Source organism: Clupea harengus, chromosome 21, assembly GCF_900700415.2.
Source record: "Clupea harengus chromosome 21, Ch_v2.0.2, whole genome shotgun sequence".
Lineage (NCBI taxonomy): Eukaryota > Metazoa > Chordata > Actinopteri > Clupeiformes > Clupeidae > Clupea > Clupea harengus.
Genome location: NC_045172.1, coordinates 7,009,709 through 7,030,552, shown reverse-complemented (window position 1 = coordinate 7,030,552; position 20,844 = coordinate 7,009,709). Strand labels below are relative to the sequence as shown.

Here is a 20,844-nt window from a genome sequence, read left to right as displayed (position 1 = left end):
TGGGTTTATCTATCTGCCCCCCCCCCCCTCCCCCCAAATTTAAGTTCCCTTTATTGGAAGAGGCGTGCATCGTGCCTACATATATCCTGTATTAGCAATGGAAGAAAGAGAAAACCTGCCCTGGGTTAATGCAAAAATGCCGTGCTTTTAAAAAAAGAATAAAACATTTGTTTTAAAATGTTAAACCCATTGAAAGACTACAGGAGAAGGATTAATTAAATGTAAACAAATGTCATCCATGCTGTAAATACACAATAATGACATTTATTGTTATTTCTATTCACATATTGTAGTCTCATAGACTAAGGCAGAAGAAGAAATGCCACATACCAGTGCATTTTCCACTAAAGATCTATTCTCTTGGCTGCTATGGAATGCATAAAGAGATTGGATTCAGATTTTGCATGTGTTCAAGTTCATAAACATAGCTCGCAACCTCCCACACCTTGTGCATTCCCCATTCATGTACTGCTCTTGCATTTTACACATCAGGTCTTTTCCCTGTCTATGGAATATCCCATCTCGTTAATAGCCTATACCTACTGGGACGGACCGAGCATTGGGTTGCCGTCAAAACTGTGGGTTTGGCCAAAAAGCTCAGAGACAGAGTGAGGGTTCAAAGATAAATTGTTTAATATTCTTCAAAATATCCAGGAGACCTGCTAAGCCTCTAAATCAGCAGAGGACAATAATCAGCAATCTCAAGGAATATAACCTGCTACGCCTCTAAATCAGTAGAGGACAACTTTCAGCAGTTTAACTCTCTATAAAAAATACCTGCTAGGCCTCTCAAGAACAGAGAACAAGATTCAGCAGTCTAAAGGTCTACAGAAATGCACATACCTGACAGGACAAGTAGACTAACCTTCCTCTAGAGTCTAGAGGAAGGTTAGTCTACTTGTCCTGTCAGGTATGTGCATTTCTCTAGACCTTTAGACTGCTGAATGTTGTTCTCTGTTCTTGAGAGGCTGAACTCAATTCTGCTCAATATAAGTTGTATCTCTTTATAAACAAACATTAAATTGTATGGTTTTGATTAACTGCTACTGGTAAGAGTAGATGTTGCATTTAGGCTATCAAAAAAATGTGGTGCAGGCATAGTAAAAACGCCAACATTATTTAATCAACATGTAATCAACATTCACCAAAACGATTTTGAAAATGAGCATGTTTTTGCAGTATTAAAGGTGTTCCCAGACGACCAATACACATGGCACACACACACACACGAGAGCAAGCTTGTAATGCAATAGTATAAGTATACAAATTAATAGTAATATCAATTTTTATCAGTGCAAATGGTCGCAGGCACGCCCACACGCACGAATGTAGGCCTACGGAAATAAAAAAATATCCCGCAAACATACGGTTACTTGCCAAAACAATAGAAGACATTTCTCCAAAATACCTCTTTTTAATGAATTTGTTGCCGTTTAGTTCTTCACGCAAATGCGAAGCAACCCACCTTCTGACTTCAAGTTTCAATGACTTTCAGTTACGTTAAATGACCGGACTACTTGCGTTGCGGAATGATATGAAAGATGTGAATTAGAACACACAAAACCTGTTGCCAATGACAGCAGTCATACATTTTTCGCAGCAGTGAATATAAAGAAACTGTAAACGTTGGGATGGCCCATTCAAATCAACGGAACTTTTTGGAACATTCTGAAGAGCCGTATAATAAATACAGGTATTTACGTTTGATTCCTAATTTACAATTGACCTCCGCGGGCCGCACAGGGACAGCCAACAGGCCGCAAATTGCCCTTGGGCCGCACTTTGCCCAGGTCTGCTCTAGACAGAACAGAATGGTGGCCAGCACCATTTCTAAAAAAGGGCACACAAATCAAACAATACACAGACGACAAGACAGACCCTGAAGCATAAACATAGTATTCCTCAGTGTTTTAAACAACATATAAATAACTAGTTAATAAATAACCACTTTCCAAGTATATAAAAAACCCTTTATCAAAGTGGTCTGGCCAAGACTATTCCCAGTGTCCCTTCTGCCAGTCTAGGTAATTAGCAGTCCAATTAAACTGGGAAGCTAAATAAATGTTCAGTGTTTCTGTCCAGAACCCACGGCGATATTGCCATCTTCTTACATTGTAAACTCGTCACATGCATCCAGTTTAAATGGATTGCTCGACAATGGTTTTGGTCGGCTTTAACCAAAAATTTCACTAATAAACTTCGGCCTGGCTCTGTGCCTCTGATCACACATTTACCGCTCGCTTTCCCGCTTGCGCAATAGTGCAACCCTTTCCGCCAAACTGAAGCCCTCGAGTTGGACAGATTATTTTCAACATTAATTTGCTGCCATCTTCTGGATGTATGGTTGTATTACAAAAATAATGTTTAGTCTAATGCATTTAAACTAATAACAAGCAGTTGTTCAAAACTGATCTTTTGATAAATGTAATCTCAATACGATATAGCGCATTCAGTATTTATAATTTAGTATTCTATGATTATCCTTGGTAAGATTTAGTGATCCATGGACAATCACATTCACATGCATATTTTTAGTCTGTGCTTCCACCTTGTGGACATTCAAAATAATGCAGTTTTAATGCATTATTTCAACAATCACTTGCCCCTGGCCCCAATAGAGAATGGGGGTGTGGTGGGTGGGGTCATAGTCAGGGGTTAACTGCATGTGAAGCACACACATCTTCTCTAACACAAAAAACCCTCAAAACTTGATGAGCCTGAGATCATCACAACATTAACAATTCAACTCAGTTCATAATATAAGCAATACAATTGTGAACCTCCAATCTAGAATGTGATTGAAGTACCTGTCTAGTCGCGACAAGTGAGAGTGTATTGCTTGCAATTGTCCAGCGGTGGTCCTCTCACAACCATGAATATTCATGAACACACACACACACACGCACGCAAGCGTGCGACCGTGGCGACAGATGGCCGCCTTTGTGTTAAATGTCCCCTAGATTTGTTCCTGGCAGAGCTGAATCAGAAACAGAGAACCCCAACAGGATGACTGATCTACACTCTTTCATCAGCTGTCACTTACCGCCCCAGACCTGATCACAAAGACTGTAGAAAGACAAGATGTACTGTATAGCACCACAGTAATTGTGCTCCTTTCAACCGACCCTCTGTGTACTATCTGCCACTGTTGGATCTGGGGGTCCGCAATATATTATGCATTTGGTTTCAGAAGAGCCATACAGCCAGTATTTTTTAAGCCACTTTATTGTAGTGTGCAGATGGCTGGGGAAATGTGTTGGCATGGCCGTAGTTTGTGTCATGTTGTGCTGTGCTGTACAGAGTTGCATGGTGTACTTCCACTTGAGGTCTGTGTAAACTGGCTTCTCAGTCTTTTGTTACTGTTTCATCTTTTAAATTAAAGTATTTGATAATTGGACATCCAATGACCTATTGGCCATCCAATAAAATAACATAATAAATTCATTAGACCGCCACACACACACACACACACACACACACACACACACACACACACACACACACACACACACACACACACACACACACACACTCAGTCCTTGACCAAGACTGTACTCAGTTAATATAATGAAATTTTCCACCATCTGTGCATGGACCCTTCCAGCTCTGTCTCCCTTTCTGGACCACACAAAGAAAAGCTTCCCCATTTGATTCCTGTTCCTGTTGTGTACTCCCAGCATGCCAACATCTCCCTGTTCTTGTCTCCTTTCCTCCTCTCTCCTCCTCACTCCTCCTAACTCCTCCTCTCTCTTCCTCTCTCCTCCTCACTCTTCTCCCCTACTCCTGTGATCCTCTGCTTTTAAATAACTGTGTTATTTTTTTTTATAAAAAAAAGATATATTATTTTAGCTAACTATCAATACAGATAGATACCCTGTGATTAATAAATCCCAAATTCCTTTACCCTGAATGCAGTTTTTCTGAAATATTTTAATGCCATGAAAAATCTCCAGCACGAGCGATGACACACTCATATGGCAATAAGTAAGGCCCCCTTAATCCTGCTATTCAAGTGATCTGAGTAATTTAGATCTCAGAGGATCACTGTTTGGTTTTATTTGGGCTAATCCGGCTAAAGAAGTATACTAATTACTCTCAATCAGAGAGCCCTGCCTCTGCAGTCCAGGCCTCTCCATTAATCACTGCACAGTGCATTTCCCCATCGCTCAAATGCAGCATATCTCCACCAAAGTCAATCCCAGGCTACTGCTTTTAATTTGCATTTGAATCACAGGGTTGCCATGTACTATTTTCAATATTTGGCTCTAACACTAGTTCTTCAAGGGGTATAGCTACATATCCTGTGCTGGCCTCTTCCTTGAATGGATATGAACAGCTCTAGAGCCTTACAGTAGCTCCATTGTCCACCTATAGCTAGTGGGCCCCAGCATAACAATGGCCCAGTTGATTTCATCAGACCCCCTGCAAGTGCTGTGTCGCCGTGGCGGCTAATTTGCTCAGATGAGATGCTGTCATCGTAGTGATGGAGAGGGTGTAGGTTTTTAAAAGGATGGAAGTGGGGGGTGGGGGGGCAATAGACCCCCTTGGGGTGGAAAGAGGGCAGTGGACTGGGGGGGGTGAACAGGGATGAAGTCATCTCTCTTGGGATGTCTAATTAAATCGAACGCAGCTCACTCTCCTACAAGCTGCTGAACATCACCCCCACCCCACCCCAGACACACAGCATGACCCGCCACCACTCATCCCACCACCTCCTCCTTCTATCTTAAGACCCGAGCAGCCAAAACAGAGAGAGAGAGGGAGAGAATGAGAATGAGACAGATATCAGCCTGCAGGCTACAAGAACAGATACCTCTGTGATCATCTTCAGTGTTCACACACACACACACACACACACACACACACACACACAGACACACACACACACGCACACTCACATATGATATGTTCATAGACACACTCACTGACATGTACACAAACCTGCACACCAAGCACATTACATCACATGAACACTCTCTCAAAAATGTGCAGCAAGCAAATCATAAATCATAATTTTTCATTCAATTTATACAATCATGTGCACACACAGAAAGTGAAAGATGCAGAAAACGAGTACACTAACAATTAAGCAACAATGGATCTTGTAATGAATACACCTACACACACACACACACACACACACAGACACACACTGCCACCAGATTCAGAAACACACACTCAGATCATATCGTCTGGTCTGTACGTCAGGCAACCATTTCACCACCAGAAAGAGAGAGGTGGGGGGAATGTGTGTGTATGTGGGCATGTGTAAAAGAAACATACAAGCACATGTGTATGCACAGACACACACTCTGTCACACACACACACACACACACACATACACACACACACACACACACACACAGGCAGCCACCGCTAAGATTCTTGGCAAGAGCAGGTTGATAAATTAATTTCCTGCTGTAAACCCTTGAGCCATGGACTAAATCATCCCCCTGGTGATGTGTGTGTGTGTGTGTGTGTGTGTGTGACAGAGTGTGTGTCTGTTCATACACATGTGCTTGTATGTTTCTCTCAGTAGGGTTGCGAGAGGCTTAAGTGTCGCTCTCTGAACATTTTCATATTTGTGTATTGCCCAGGATCAAGGTGTACATGGGCAGTTGTAGGTCAATACATCTATTGTGCCACTGAAAGTGTGCTAATCCTCTTCACAGCAAACAGACATGGCATATGCTGAGGCTCCTGTTCGGTGTGATGTGAAGCATCATGGGAATGTATTAGCCTAAAGTGGCTACATATCATAGCATTCACGTATGCCTTACCATCTTAATTAAATTAAATGGTGGCAGCCCAAAGCTCCTCTTAAAGGTGCAGTCTGCAGTTTCCGTCAACACCAACAGAAAGGATGTAGCTCAGACACCATAAAAAAGGTCATGTTTCTTTATTAGTAAACCAATTCTATGCTCTTCATTTTTTGTTTCTGTTGTTTTTTTTTATGAATTGCTGCATGGAAATTCAGGAATATGGGTGAATTGTGTATTTGAATTACGCCCGGGGAATCATAACCTGGGAGCATCGTTGGTGTACAGAGACTAACTTTTTTCTCTCATACACATTCCCTGGTTCCCACATGGCAGTGGGGTCCCTATGATCCTAAGCCTCGTCTTCCTGCAGCTTAGGTGGGCTTTAGCGCAAGATGCCCTGGTGTTGTTCCAGGAGGGCTCCAGAGACCCAGCAGGAGAGCTGCAGGGATCTCCTGGTTTGGCCCACATCTGAGTTCTGTGGTGGGGGAGAGAGAGGTTCCCAGGCCTGATGTGGGCAGAGTGGACCAGCTCTCCCCTACCTAAGCCCCGTGCGTGGCTTCTCTCCATGGGAAGGGAGCCTGTACTCTCAGAACTGCGTTTGACAGTAGGTGGGTGGACCACATATTAATACAGAGGGATTTGTGTTGTCTGGCATTCTTGAAGATGTGGAGTTATGAGAACATCCTTTCTCCTATGAATGCCTTTGGGGTTGCAGGTTTGGCCAATTTACAAACGATTTCTGTCTTAATGATGAAAATGATTTGACCGGAAAGATTTTTATTTGTTGTGTGAATATTAAGGATTGGTCAGCTGTCATCATGCTCATACAAAGACTAACACACAGTCACAGATGCACACACACACACACACACCAGGCACACACGCACACACACACACAGAGGCATACAGAAAAATACATGCAGGCACACACACACACACACACACAAACACACACACACACACACACACACACACACACATACACACACACACACACACACACACACACACACACACACACACACACACAAATATTGTCAGCTCCAAGCCATTCTGTTTATTATGGGATGGTTTGAGCTGGAAAGTGGGTCATGCGTACGCTGCAGGTACGATGTCCCTCTGACGACCCAGAGATAGAGAGAGTGCAGCAGGTATGAGCTTGGCGTCGATAACAATCCCTGCACCCATCTGTTCCATCTTTCTCTGGCTTGTTTCATCATTCATGCCCTCTCATGTTGTTTATTTCTCTCTCGCCCAGTGCCTCGCTCTCACTCCGTATCTCTCTTTCTCTTCACAAACCATTTAGATTCTGTGTGGTAGACTTACGTGTGTGCATACAAACAGCATATTGTCTTTGTCACTGCTTTTGGTTCTATGGATATTGGGTTTTTCTACATGAGACTTTTTAAAGCAGTTGCACAATGGCCATTTTGCCAATCTAAGCACGTTCCTTGCACGTCGATACCAGACATGCTGCGTTGGGCTTTTAATTCCAAGGCCTTCTTATATTGTCTTGATGTGCCTCTTGTGCATAATGTGTTTTTGGGGAGACTCATCAGAGGCTTGCACCTATTGCATATAACTCCTCTAACACTCTCACTGGCCCACTGAGCCAATCCATATGCCATTAGGTCAGTTTTCTCCAGACACAACAGACTGAGTAAATGGGTAGGTAAAAGGTCTGCTGTGTGTCTGGGGGCCTAAATGATGAGTATTGATCCATCAGAAATCGAAGCAGAGACTGAGAGATAAAACATATGCGTTTGCCTGTCATGGTGCGTCGTCTGATGCATAGTGACACACCAACCGGTGTGGTGATGGATTTATGGACTGGGACTGATCTCCCAGGAGCTGTGAGAGCTATATGCTGAGTGCCTAAAAGGGCTTTCAGCCTTTTAGACATGGGACTCTTTGGGTCAATTGTATCCCTATGAATCTTTTGACGTAGAGGATTAATGCCTCTACTTTTGTGTACTACAATGATGTGTATAGTTAAATAATTTTTTACTAGTGCTGTCAAACGATTAAAATATTTAATCGCGATTAATCACATTTATGTCATAGTTAACTCAAAATTAATCGCGATTAATCGCAAATTTTTATCTATTCTAAATGTCCCTTCGTTTATGTATTTTTTCCATCATTTTATTTTTATTTGAATGCCCTTATCAACATGGAAAAGTGGATTGGCTTGCTTTATGCAAATGTTTTATTTTATTGAAAACCAACATTGCCAAACAGGGCGGTACAAAATAAAATGATAAAGTGCACATTTCTGGTAAACAAGGACTCAGCCTATAGTGCAGTTAAACCATGGCTTAATATTTTCTTTTTTCCAAGTTTGCTGGGAACATAGCAGTCAGGTCTCTTATTTCAGAAACAATGAACTGTAACAGTTAGGTTACCAATAAAAGGTAAGCCTACTACTTCTTTGCTTTCAGCCAGCTGCCTGTTGACATTTTAAGACAACAGCGAAGCTCGCTTGCACAACACAACTTTTAAAAGTAAACTTTTTAAAAGTAAACTTTCCATTCAGAAGCTTTTTATCATCCATTTCGCCGTAGCGCGCTCACCATTCACTCAAACCGTAACGTTAGCCTACTACACAGTTTGCGAGGCCAAAAATAAGGTTAATCTAAAAAAATTTTAAAAAAATGAATAAAAAAAAAAGAAAAATAATCGCGTTAATCTCGCGATAAAAAATTGAACGGCGTTAAAATGGGTTTGCGTTAACGCCGTTAATAACGCGTTAAACTGACAGCACTATTTTTTACACATAAGAGTTTTATCAGTAATTTTCAGTCATCATGAAGTCATGAAGTGAGTTCCAAAGAACCCCTCACACACACACCTTCCCCCTTTATGAAATGCTCTCTCACACACACCTTCCCCCTTTATGAAATGCTCTCTCACACACCCACATACAAACACATTCTCCCCACCTCTTTCTTTCTGATGGTAAAAATGTTAAGTACTTAACAAGTTAAGTACAGACCAGACGATATAATCTGAGTGTGTGTTTCTGAACCTGGTGTGTGTGTGTGTGTGTGTGTGTGTGTGTGTGTGTGTGTGTGTGTGTGTGTGTGTGTGTGTGTGTGTGTGCTCTGTTCTAGATTCCAGCTTGTGAAAGCTTTCGCCCTCATCACAGCCGGCTCTGGCCCCAAGCAGCAGGGATCTCTCTATCTGCTGGTGTGAACAGGGAGCTTTCTTTTCATCGTGTTTTATCCATTTCATCCCTTCCGCTCTTTGCTTCTCCTCATCTGACTGTGGGTCTGGTCACTGGTCTTTTCTTTGGTGTCCTCTCACTTCAAACACATTACATTGTCTAATACATAGACACACAGGCATGTAGTACACACACACACACACACACACACACACTCACATAGTGCACCTACTCACATAGTGCACATACACACATACCACACATACATATGTGAACATAAATGTGTGCATGCACACACACAGACACACACACACACACACCCATACTGAAGGGGTGAACTCGATCCCTCTGCTTCTCTATCGTATGCTGCAGCCAGCGATCTCAGATCTGCACCGGTGGTCGCCCCTTCCTTATGAAGCAAACATGCCTGTGTGTGACCTATTTACAACTGGTGGGCTGTTTCATAAATAATTTCTTCCTCTTTCCGCATGTCATGTGATTTTATAGAGTCAGGGCATGGCCGTGGAATATATTGTTTTGTGTATGCATGAAACAGAGAGAATGAGAAAGAGAGTGAGTACGTATGTGGGTTTTCTCTTCTCTCTCTCTTGCTCTCGCTCTCGCTCTCTCTCTCTCTCTCTCTCTCTCTCTCTCTCTCTCTCTCTCAGATGAGATAGGTTGTATGTATGGTTGTGATCTGAAGACCTACTGGGGATCCAATGGCTAATATGGTTCAAATGTTCTGTGTGTTTTATGCATGTGTGTGTCACTGTGTAACTGTATACTTCAGAAGATGTGATGCAACATCAGACCAACATCCAAGCTTTCATAGGAAACTGCCAAGGGGGTTTAGGGAGTTCTGGATGAATATCACTAACACAAACACACAGAGAACTCACAGATACCCTACACCATCCATCCTGGCATTTATGAGTCATAGCTTAACCTCCCATCCTCAGTCCTGTCTGTCAAGCATCTTCGTACAAGTGCATTGTGTGTAATGCAGCCCTGCAACATCCCCCCCCCCCCTCCCCCCAACCATACTGTCATGCTTGTGTTTGTGTGTGGTTTCACTGACTAACTGACTTCTATCTAATGATCTAACCCATCAGTTTGAATCAGTCCAACCCTGGGTATTTTATTGACATCATTGGTACTGTATAGATGCTAATGCTGACGTGTGTGTGTGTGTTTGAGTGTGTAATGTATGTGGATTTGTGTGTGTGTATTTGTGTGTCTGAGAACAATAGGACAATATAGGAGAAAGACAGGAGTGGGAAGGAAATGGGTGATGTGTGTGTATGTGAGAGAGAGAGAGGGGGGGGGATTCAAATAAACAGAGAGGCTGAAGGAGTCAGAGAGATAAGTGAGAGCGATAAAGTATGAGAAAGATAGAGGGAGGGAATAGAGAGTGTGTGTATGAGAGAGAGAGTTTTAAGGAGGGACTTTTAAAATTAGATTTAGTGCGCAGACGCTCATAAAGCAGACGTGACGGGCACATTGAGAGATGAGCCTTTCAGGTGTCTGCTGTCTCTCCTCAGAAGTACTGAGATGAATGTCACCAACGGCAAGGGCACAGCCAAAGACTGTGGGCTCACTATCCAGTCTAAATCTAATATAGCTATCCTTTCAGTGATGTTCCAATACCCCTTTCCAGTGCCGGGTCTCCAGCCTGTACCAAAAGGACTCAGACAGAGTCAGAGAGTCACCATAGAAGCTGCCTTGGGTCAGATAGTCTACATAGAAGATGCCTTGAGTCGACATAGTAGCTGCTTTGAAAGAGGTTTGGCTGACATCTGGCCCAGTTCTGGTTCAGACCAGATCCAGCTCTGGCACAGATTCATGAGATCCGTATTCAGTCAGCTGCTCTCTTTGGACAGACCACATGCGCTCCCAATAGCTACACTGCTACCTAATACCAACCTTTCAAAGAGCCTGCGTGAGACAGAGGAGTTGTAATACAAACTGTACAACTGTAACAATGTTATGAGATACTCCTGTAAAAGAGTCCTTCAGCTCACAAGGCCGCATCAAAACCACACTCAAGATTCATTTAACTTTTCTTTGTATTATGTAATGATGACAGCTATGTGCCAATATCATGTCCTGCTTGCCTGCTGTCGCTGCCTGCTGTCCTGATTGGTTGGTTGGTTGATGAACTTTTTTGATGAACTTTTGTTCCATCAAAAGTTTGACAGATTTTCTAGTTTTTGAACTGGCATGTGATGGTGTCTGGGGAGTCTGTCTCTTATGCAATACTCTGGCAGTTTGAACTTTGGCAGGACATGACAAGAACACCCCCATTACACACTTCCTTTAGTTTTACGCACCCTGTCTCATCCCACGGAACAGTAGGCCCTCAACCTTCATCAAAAGCGGACTGCTGTAGTGGCCAGTTGGACTGGTTGAAACAGACATTGAGATTTGCCTCCATCCTGTGTATGGTGCGTGTGTGTGTGTGTCTGTTCTATTTGTATGTTTAATTGCAGGTTTGTGTGTGTGTATGTGTGCTCACGTACACACATACTGTATGTGTGAGTGTGTATCTGGCAGATTATTTGTTCATTATCCCACAGGCTGCTATGGCGTCGGCCAGCCCTGGTGTTCGGGCCCATCAGCAGTCCTGACCTGAGTTGTTTGTCTGCTGTCAGCTGCGACTGACTATAACAGGCCCATTAGGACGAGAGCCTGCTCGTTCCCATCAGCCAAGGGGGGATTTATGGGTATTAGCCGTGGCCATTGGCTCCGATCGGCGGTAATTTGTGTAGCCTCCCGCCCAGGAAAAGCAGAGTACAGAGCACAGTATTGATGAACACTTGGCCACACATGTAGACACGTGCTTTCAACAGCACCAGTCTGACCAGCAACACAGAGACAATACAGGCCCGTAAAGACATCACACGTAGGACAAACGTTCACTTGGAGAGACTTGAGGGAAGTCAATAAAGGTTGATTAACTAATTCTATGGTAATTCACAGAGTAGAATCAATAGAATAGACATCTCATAAACAGTCCTGCAGCAGTCAGGACTTTGATTATAACACAGAGGACAAGATAGGGAAGTGAGCAGGAATGTGAATAAGAGATTAAACAGATGTGATGCAGAAGGAGAAAGATTGTAAAAAAAACGAGAGGAAAAGAAAAATATTAGGAATTATTCCTGTAGCTCAATTGGTAAAGCAAGATGTTAACAACAACAGCATCACAGGTTTGATTCCCATATCAGAATCAGAATCAGAATTATTTGTATTCGCCAAGAATATTTACACATACAGTGAAATTAACTTAGTGTGGTTGAAAATCATTTATATCTGTACTATGGCTAAAAGTGTGTGCTGAATGAATAAAGGTAAGTGTGGGGCAAGGAGAAGGAGAATTAGAGCTATTAGAGCGAGAGAGAGAGGATGAGTCACGAGAGACAGAAACATGAAGAGAGAGAGAGAGTGTGACCCACTACCCCTCAAGGCAGGTTTTGTCCCAGAATGCCACAGTGGGTCAGTCGATGGTGGCCATGTGTCGCCCTGGAGCTTGACTCTGCAGTGGCTCGATGGCTTTTACGTAACCATCAGTAACCATCAACCAACCAGCGGGGCCACTGGGTAATATAAATACACACACACACACACACACACACACTGACACATATACAGTATATACAGTACATATACATTCTCTCTCTCTCTCTCTCTCTGTCATACACACATGCACAGAAACATGCATACACTCACATAACCGTCAGTAACTATCACCCTACCAGCGAGGTCACCAGGTAACATGGTGTAAATACACACATAAATACACATACACATACACATACACATACACACACACCGAAACATACACAGTATATACACTACATACCAACATACACTCACATAACCGTCAGTAACCATTATCTTACTAGCGAGGCCACTAGGTAACATGGTGTAAATACACACATTCAGCACATACACGTACATACATTAACGTACAGACGCACAAACATACACACACATGCTCTCTGCCACACGTGCAAACATACAGATGTTAATACAGACACACAAAGGGTAATCACATCATCAGAATAACATGATATTTCACCATTGCCCTTCAGACCTAATGAATTGTTTCATCTACGTGATTATCCCTTCTGAATTAAAATAATTGTCCAGCCTAATTGGCTCTGACTCTGTTCATTAGGGGGGTTAATCATATTTGTCTCTCTCAGTCATGAACCTGATCTTGGTCTTGGACCACAGTTCCCTGAATAGCCATTCCCCATTACCTAGGCTATTCCATTGTGATATAGATGAGCTTGTAATCAGTGTCAACACAACAACAACAATTTATCCCATTTTCAGATGTTCAACCTATTGTTTCAGTCAACACAAATGTCTCATAATATACACTATGTTACTGTACTGTATACTAGGCTATATATATATATATATATATATATATCTTAGATAATAAGTCATTGGCAAGATGAACATTGTGGTCTTTCATAGTACGTGATCGTGAGGATGTAGTTGCTCTACTGTCATGGCAACACTGCATGTGAAGATGACACAGCTGATTATTAGTGCTCTGTTGCCTGGATATGTGTTCTCTCTAGAATGTTCCACGTTCCTGGAGAGGATTGTTTCCCCAGAAAGCACAATTATTATTACTCTGTGTAGTTTTGGTGTTTTGGTTTGGTTTTTCTCTTCAATGGGGAAAACTGTACTGCTGTGCATTTTACAAACACGAGTATCAGTATGAACTGACTGCCCACATATGTTTTTCACACATACTAGAATTATTAATCATTACCACTTATGCCTCAAAATGCTCCATCATGGCAGACATTTCTTCTCTCTATCTCACTCCTGAATATACTGCTACTACTACTACTACTACTAATTGATTTTACATGTGTTAGTGTGTGTCATAAAGTGGTTGTCAGAAAGACTGTGACAACCCCACTTCTCTTCTTTGTGTGTGCGTGTGAGTGTGTGTAAATGTTTTAATAAGGCTGTTTGCATATGAATGTGTGTTTGCAATGTGTGTGTGTGTGTAGTTTAATTGTGTCTGAGACACAGCAGACCGACTGCAATTAAACCTGCAGCATCAGGTGATTCATCAGGCCTCAGCTCTTCCTCCTGCTTTGTGCGTCCCGGCAGGAGATGGATTAGTGCGGAGGGGTAGCATGTGCCCCAGCCCCCCCGCTCCCTCTGCCCAAAATAAAAGCCCAGACTCCACCCCCCTGCCAAAAAGTGAGAGGCGTGGGGCAATAAAATGGAGGGGTGATCAGTACTAGGAGAGAGGCTTTATTTCATCGTGGCGACCTCAGTTTGTGTTAGGGTCACCTCACACACACACACACACACACACAAGGCCTGACACAACATGATTTGTTGGCAAAGCCACAAAGCCGGCTGCATGGTTCTGTCCTTGCTGTGCTTGGGGCCGCACACTCAGGGGTACAGACACACACACACACACACACTTAAGCTTACACACAGTCTGTTCGGGGGCCCTCGAAAAACCTCCAGGGCTTGCACTGACAGGCCTGCGACAGACAATGGCGAGGCCCCGATTGGGGCTCCTCTGATGGGGCTTCTGTCAGCAGCACCTGGGCCTCCTCCCTGGAGCCTCCTGGAGCCCTGCTGGGTGACCATCCTGACAGGGCCTCTTGAGTGATTATGATAAAAGGGGGCCATTTTTTGCTCAGTCTAATGTCTTCTGCAATCACATTGTCTGGGCCCACATGTGCCAATCCATTCTGGAATGTAATAATAGAGTTAAAAATATCCCTCCAAATACAAACACGTCTTTCAGGTAACAATGGTAAATTATTTGATGTGTTTTGGGTGGTGGAAGCACAAATTATAGGTTATGTTTCATAGTAAAAGTGGCTTTGTTTGTGTGTGTGTGTGTGTGTGTGTGTGTGTGTGTGTGTGTGTGAGAGCGAGAGTGAGATTGTGTGTATCTGTATCTGAGCGCACGTGTGTGTGTGTGTGTGTGTGTGTGTGTGTGTGTGTGTGTGTGAGAGCGAGAGTGAGATTGTGTGTATCTGTATCTGAGCGCACGTGTGTGTGTGTGTGTGTGTGTGTGTGTGTGTGTGTGTGTGTGTGTGTGTGTTTGTGTATGTGTGTGTAACATGAGAGTGGCTTTGATCGGTCCTCACTGTGATAGAGGGTTTCAGTCCTATCCCATTTCTGCCCACAGGGAACCTCCCCTGTACACTTCACCATTAGCCCTAAGCACTGGCTGGTGTGCTTTTGGCAAAGATCACACAAAACGATCCCTGTGTGTGTGTGTTTGTGTGTGTGTTGTGGGGCTTGTTTGTTAATGTGTGCAAGTTTTATATTTGTGTATGCACATGAATGTTCACATTGAGAAATGTATATGTGCATGAAATTAAGAAATTAGATGAGGCTGGTCTGAAACATATGTCTTTTAATGTTTGTATATGTATTTGTGCTTATGGTAGGGGGCGTTGGGTGTGTGTGTGTGTGTGTGTGTGTGTGTGTGTGTGTGTGTGTGTGTGTGTGTGTGTGTGTGTGTGAGTGATCTCTCATTAGGCCCAGTGAAAGAGTCATCTGGGGGACATGAGACAGTTGCTGTGACAGCTCCTGTCTGGCAGCTGATACAGTCATCAGTCTCTTTCCCTTTCTAGTCAGTCACAGTCCCACAGCCTGACCACGGCAACCAATCAGCATCAAAAACACCTGCAGAGGCGGGAGTTATTACCATATTCAGAGCTCATAAATTATACAAAAAAGTGAATTTAGAAGTTAAGCTTTGTTCTTGGTCTTTTTGATGTGTTCAGAACAATGGTTTTGCTCTAATACTACCCAGTAAAACCTTAATGATTTAAAAACATGTTCCTCTGAAAACAGTTCTATTTGGTTTAAATCTGAATTTAAAAAGTGTATAAAGTAAAGAATATACATTGAAATAAATCTCCTTTAACTTGAACATGTAACAGTCTGTGTTGACTGACCCTTGAGTTAATGCCACTATAAAAATATATATTGTGTATTGGGAAAGTCAATGTAGACTCCCGATGAGCCACCTCCATTAACTCTAATAGGAAACCATTTTCCTTTTTTCAGCTTTAGGAGTGCAGACGCATATGACCACGAAACAAAAGCAAACTTCAGGCACTCTTCCTCCATGGGGAGAGGAGAAACCCGCAAAAACAAAAACAAACAGTAAAATTCCTCCGTCATTGAGACTCGCGGATCGGATGTGTGCACTCCAGGCTGATTGTCGGGGGCTAAATTTGGGTGTGGAACTTGTTCCTGTTCCCCCTTCGGCGATAGCCCAGTTGATTCCAGCAGTTCCAGGATGCTCTTTATATAGAACTTAGAACTCTCTGTCTCTCTCTTGGAACATCACTTTGGGATTCTTTCTTTTGATCGCATGTAGTGACATTAATTCATCTCAGATTGAGATGCAACCAGACGCAGACGTATCTCTGTTGCAGGTCAGGCCACACATACAAAGTGCATCTGAGAGATAAAGAGGAACCAAGAAAGCGAGAGAAGAGAGAGTGAGAGATGATAAAAGAGGAAATAGCAAAGAGAATAAGACAGACATGCACTGGTAGGAGGAGAGAGGTAGAGAGAGAGGGGAGACAGAGGGGAGAGAGAGAGAGATAAGAGAGGTGGAGAGAGGTGGAGAGAGAGGGGGAGAGAGAAGGGGGAGAGAGGGAAGGGTTGAATAAGAGACTGGCTTTAAACAGCAAAGCCAGGGGGTCCATCTTTTCCCTTCTTTCTCCTGAATGATTTAGTATTTTATTAGCACTATCATCCACCTCTCTGAGAAGGGCAGATTCTACTCAGGCCTCTGGAGAAAAAACACTAATGGAGGCAGAGAGTGTTTAAAGGCCTTACATCCTTACGTGTAATTACCCTACAACTCTGACTCATCTATGGTGGCTGAGAAGGCTCCATTTTTGCTGTGCCAGCAGCTTTGCATGCTTAGTTAAGTCCCTCTGCTCCTTAACAGCTCTGCTTCACAACCCACTGTGGTCCACTGAGGTTATCTTCTACTCTTCCTTCCCTTTGGAGGAAGCCTTTATCCAGGGCTCGTCCTGTTGCTCTGCCTCCAAAAAGCCTGCCAAGACAGAGAGAGAGAGAGAAAGGGAGAAACACACAAAAAGAGAGACACACACAGAAAGAGAGACAGCCAGAGAGAGAGAGAGAGACAGACAGACACATAGAGAGAGAGGGAGAGACAGACAGACACAGACAGACAGAGACAGACCGAGGGAGAGACAGACAGAAAGACAGAGAGAGAGAGAGAGAGCGCGAGAGACATAGACAGACAGGGAGAGAGGGAGAGACAGACAGACAGACACAGAGAGAGAGAGAGAGAGAAAGAGAGACAGACAGACAGACAGACAGACAGAGAGGGACAGAGAGAGACAGAGAGAGACAGACAGACAGAGAGAGAGGGAGAGACAGACAGAGAGAGAGAGAGACACAGAGAGAGACAGACAAACACAGAGGGAGAGAGACAGAGAGAGAGGGCCAATCCCTGGGACAGACTGAAGCAGATGGGAGCTGACTGTTTCTCTCCAATCCTAATTCAATTAAAGCTGTTGCCTCCTAATGATCTGCTTAGCAGTGCTTTTAAAAGCAGATCTAAACATCTTTGTGGTAACCCTCACAGGTCAGCATCCTGCACCCCCAGGAATGTGCCAGCACTTCTCAGAACTCACTCTGAGACAGATCGGCCCCTAGCCTGATCAACCCTAGAACCACGCTAGACCAGCAGAGGTTGAAAACGACATGATATTGTGGCAAGCTAGCATGGAAAAAGGCTCAGCAAGTCAAAGATCTAGAGTTCCAAGGCAACTCCTGTGCGCCAAATACACCGCACAGGCCCAGGAGCACCATTTCTTAGTTCCCATTACACTCGTACACAAGTACATGCACACACTCAGACTGGGGAAAACTGGAGGCAGGGCATCCTTTGCAGTGATGATCACATGACGGAGGACAGATATGTTAAAATAACGGACTGAACTAAGACAGGACTTAATCGGCATAGCACACAGACAAAATGATAAAAGTAATACACGCTAACACAGGACACAAAAGGGGAGCACAACCCAAATTATCTTGAGGAGAACAACAAAAACCTGCGAACAGCAGTCACTCGTCCAAGGCATGCTGGGAAACCCCCAGCACACTACACAGCCCCCTCCTAAGTGGTTAGCTGTCCCCAGCAACCAAAACATAGTCCCAGAGGCGTTGGAGAGACATTCAGGACACAGTCGCCCCCAGCACCACCACAAGCCTTGGCAGCGGCAGAGGCTCATGGAACAGTGGAAACAGGAAAACAGCCTCACCAGAACCGACACAGTCCCTTAGGTGTTGGGAAAGCTGATGTGGATGCTGAGCCTGCTCTGGGGGAGGCCGTCCCAGCTGGCGAGGCCATGGTCTCAAGGGTTGGGATCGGAGAGACGGCATGGACTCCCTATAGATGGTAGTGGTGAGGTGGAAGACCCGCTGGTGGTATTGTGGATCCCCCCTGGGTGGCAGTGATGCAGACGCAGCGTTGATGTGGCATACTCTCAGGCAGGCAGCTGCAATGCAAAGCCCCCCAGGCTGGTGGCAGTGATGCAGGAGGCCTTTGGGCTGGAGATAGCAGTGGCATGGAAGCTCCCCCTGGCTCCCCCAATGGTGCCCGGAAGGATGCCAGGTCCCGCCAATGAAATGGCAGACCCCTGTGTCTACCAAGGCAGAGTAGAGTTGACTGTTGAGCTGGCAGTTCAAATACAGTCCTTTAATGTGACCCAGGCAGCCAACCAACATGCATCGGCCGTGAAGAGGAGCTCTGGCTTTCAGCGCTGGTACTGGTACTGGGCAATCGCGGGCTATGTGACCAGGTCTGTCACCCCGGTAACAATGGTCAGTCGGCAGAGGAACGCGTCACCTCGATGATAGACTTGGCAGACCGCTTCTGCCGCCGCCTTATTGTGGTCAGTCAACCTGGCCTGAATTATCTTGAGGAAAACGATAACAACTCGTGAATGGCAGTCTCTCGCCCAAGGCATGTTGGGAAACCCCCAGCATGCTACAATATGATTAGATATGACATGAGTTATTGTTATGAGTAAATGTGACATAGATACACAGGCATATTCTTTATGGGGAAAATACGATGCTTACGTTTATTTATTAGCTGCATAGCACCTTCTAGTTTCTCTTATAGGAAGACTTTCTTTCGTGCACAGGGGAGCTTAGATGAGAGAATTTCCACTAACACAGGAAAAAGGTGCCCTTGTCAGCCCCTCAGACCGGGTGAAGGTCACAGAGGACAATTCTGAAGGGTGACCCTCATAGATCACATATCCTGCCCATGAACCAGCTCTTAAGAGCTGTTTGCCTTAGAGAAGCCTTTGATGTGGTTTGTGTGTGGGACCAAAACTGTAAAAATGGTTCAGCTCTGCACCAAGTGTGCCTCTGTTCAGTCTCTGTAAAGGTATAGGTTTAATCTTGTGACAGGTTCAGGCTCTTAGGGTAGTGCAGAACGTTTTAACAGCACCATTTTTAAGGCTCTGGTGGATTTCATATTGTAAACACAAAGACAAGACAAAATACTCCCTCCCCTTTTCCCTCTCCCCATATCCATTTGGTGAAGTCCTCAAAGTAAGTTATGTCTCCTACACATACCTGTTGTGGGCATACCATTCCTCCCTGTTGCTTCAAAGTGCACGGAAACCCTCCATATTTTTCCTGTCAGTGCATCAAGGTTCCTGTCATCCTTTCAAAGAGCACTCCCACTGAAGTGATCTCCAGATAGCCTTGTTGAGATGCGCACACATGCCCACACACAACCCTCGAAGATCCCCACAGTGCGTGTGGTTTGGGTAGAGCCTCTTATTAAAGGGAAACTGTGCACAGTGAGTGCGCTTTTATTTAGTCAGTTATTTCGTCTTCTTAGTGAAAACTGAATCAAACTTTTTCCTTACAATGAGTGCTCTTTTTTCAAAGGCAAATTAATACATTCTCATTTGAGTTTACTTGTGTAATTAATGCTCAAAAGTATGCTTATCTGTAAAAGCCCGTGTGTGTGTGTCAGTGGTGCTGCTATGGCAACGACTTTGTGACTTTGCCAACCCTCGCAAATGGAGAACATCTGATTGACATGACAGGACACATAGACTACAGCAACACAGCAACCTGAGCAGCAGATAACATCGCTAGACGAATTTATTAGACGGAGAGGAAAACAGCTTTTGTATGGCGCTATAAAATCTAGCACTTAAATATAGATAGATATATACTTTATTCTCCCCATGCGGAAATTTGACTTGGGCTCAACAACATTAGCAGAGACATTACACAGTACACACACACACACACGCAAACAAACTCAACCTAAGGCATCAATCAAAGGGTGGTTTTGTCTAACCTCTGCTTACTTTAGGCTACTGTTTACAATTCTGATTGATACAGGCATAAAGGAGTTCTTAAACCGACTTCTTGCACCAGTGAACTCTATATCGTCTGCCTTACGGTAACAGCTCATACTGAGAGTACAGAATATGGGATGGATTACGGAGGATTCTCTCTACCTGTTTAAAGACTCACTGGTCAAAAAATAATCTATCCGACTGATGATTTTCATCGCAGTCTGAACCAAACGCGTTGACTTTTTTTCCTCGGACCATGCAGTTATTCCATACCTGATTACACTCTCTTGGTATCTTGTCGCCTTGTGCTTTTATGATTAATTTACAGTTGCCGCACCAGAAGATATCAGCGCTAATTATTTAGGTCATACAGATGTGTGTTATTTATTTATTCGCGCTGGATGGGTAGGCGTGTGAACGGGGGGCAGGATTTCCCCACTGAGCGCCGCCTCTCCAGAGCAGCAGTCATCGGAGCTCGGTCATTCATCGTGGAGTTGGGGCTTACTGGCACAGCGCGAA

At 44.0% G+C, this 20,844-nt stretch overlaps 1 protein-coding gene across 1 annotated transcript in view; it reads left to right on the top strand.

Annotated features, from left to right (window-relative positions):
- The first annotated feature begins 20,434 nt into the window (after window positions 1-20,434).
- myo10l1 (myosin X, like 1) overlaps window positions 20,435-20,844 on the top strand; it is an 85,131-nt gene continuing 84,721 nt past the window's right edge. Inside the window, exon 1 of the mRNA XM_031558455.2 lies at window positions 20,435-20,844. This exon is cut by the window's right edge and continues 372 nt beyond it. The gene's annotated coding sequence lies outside the window, so the exon portion shown is untranslated.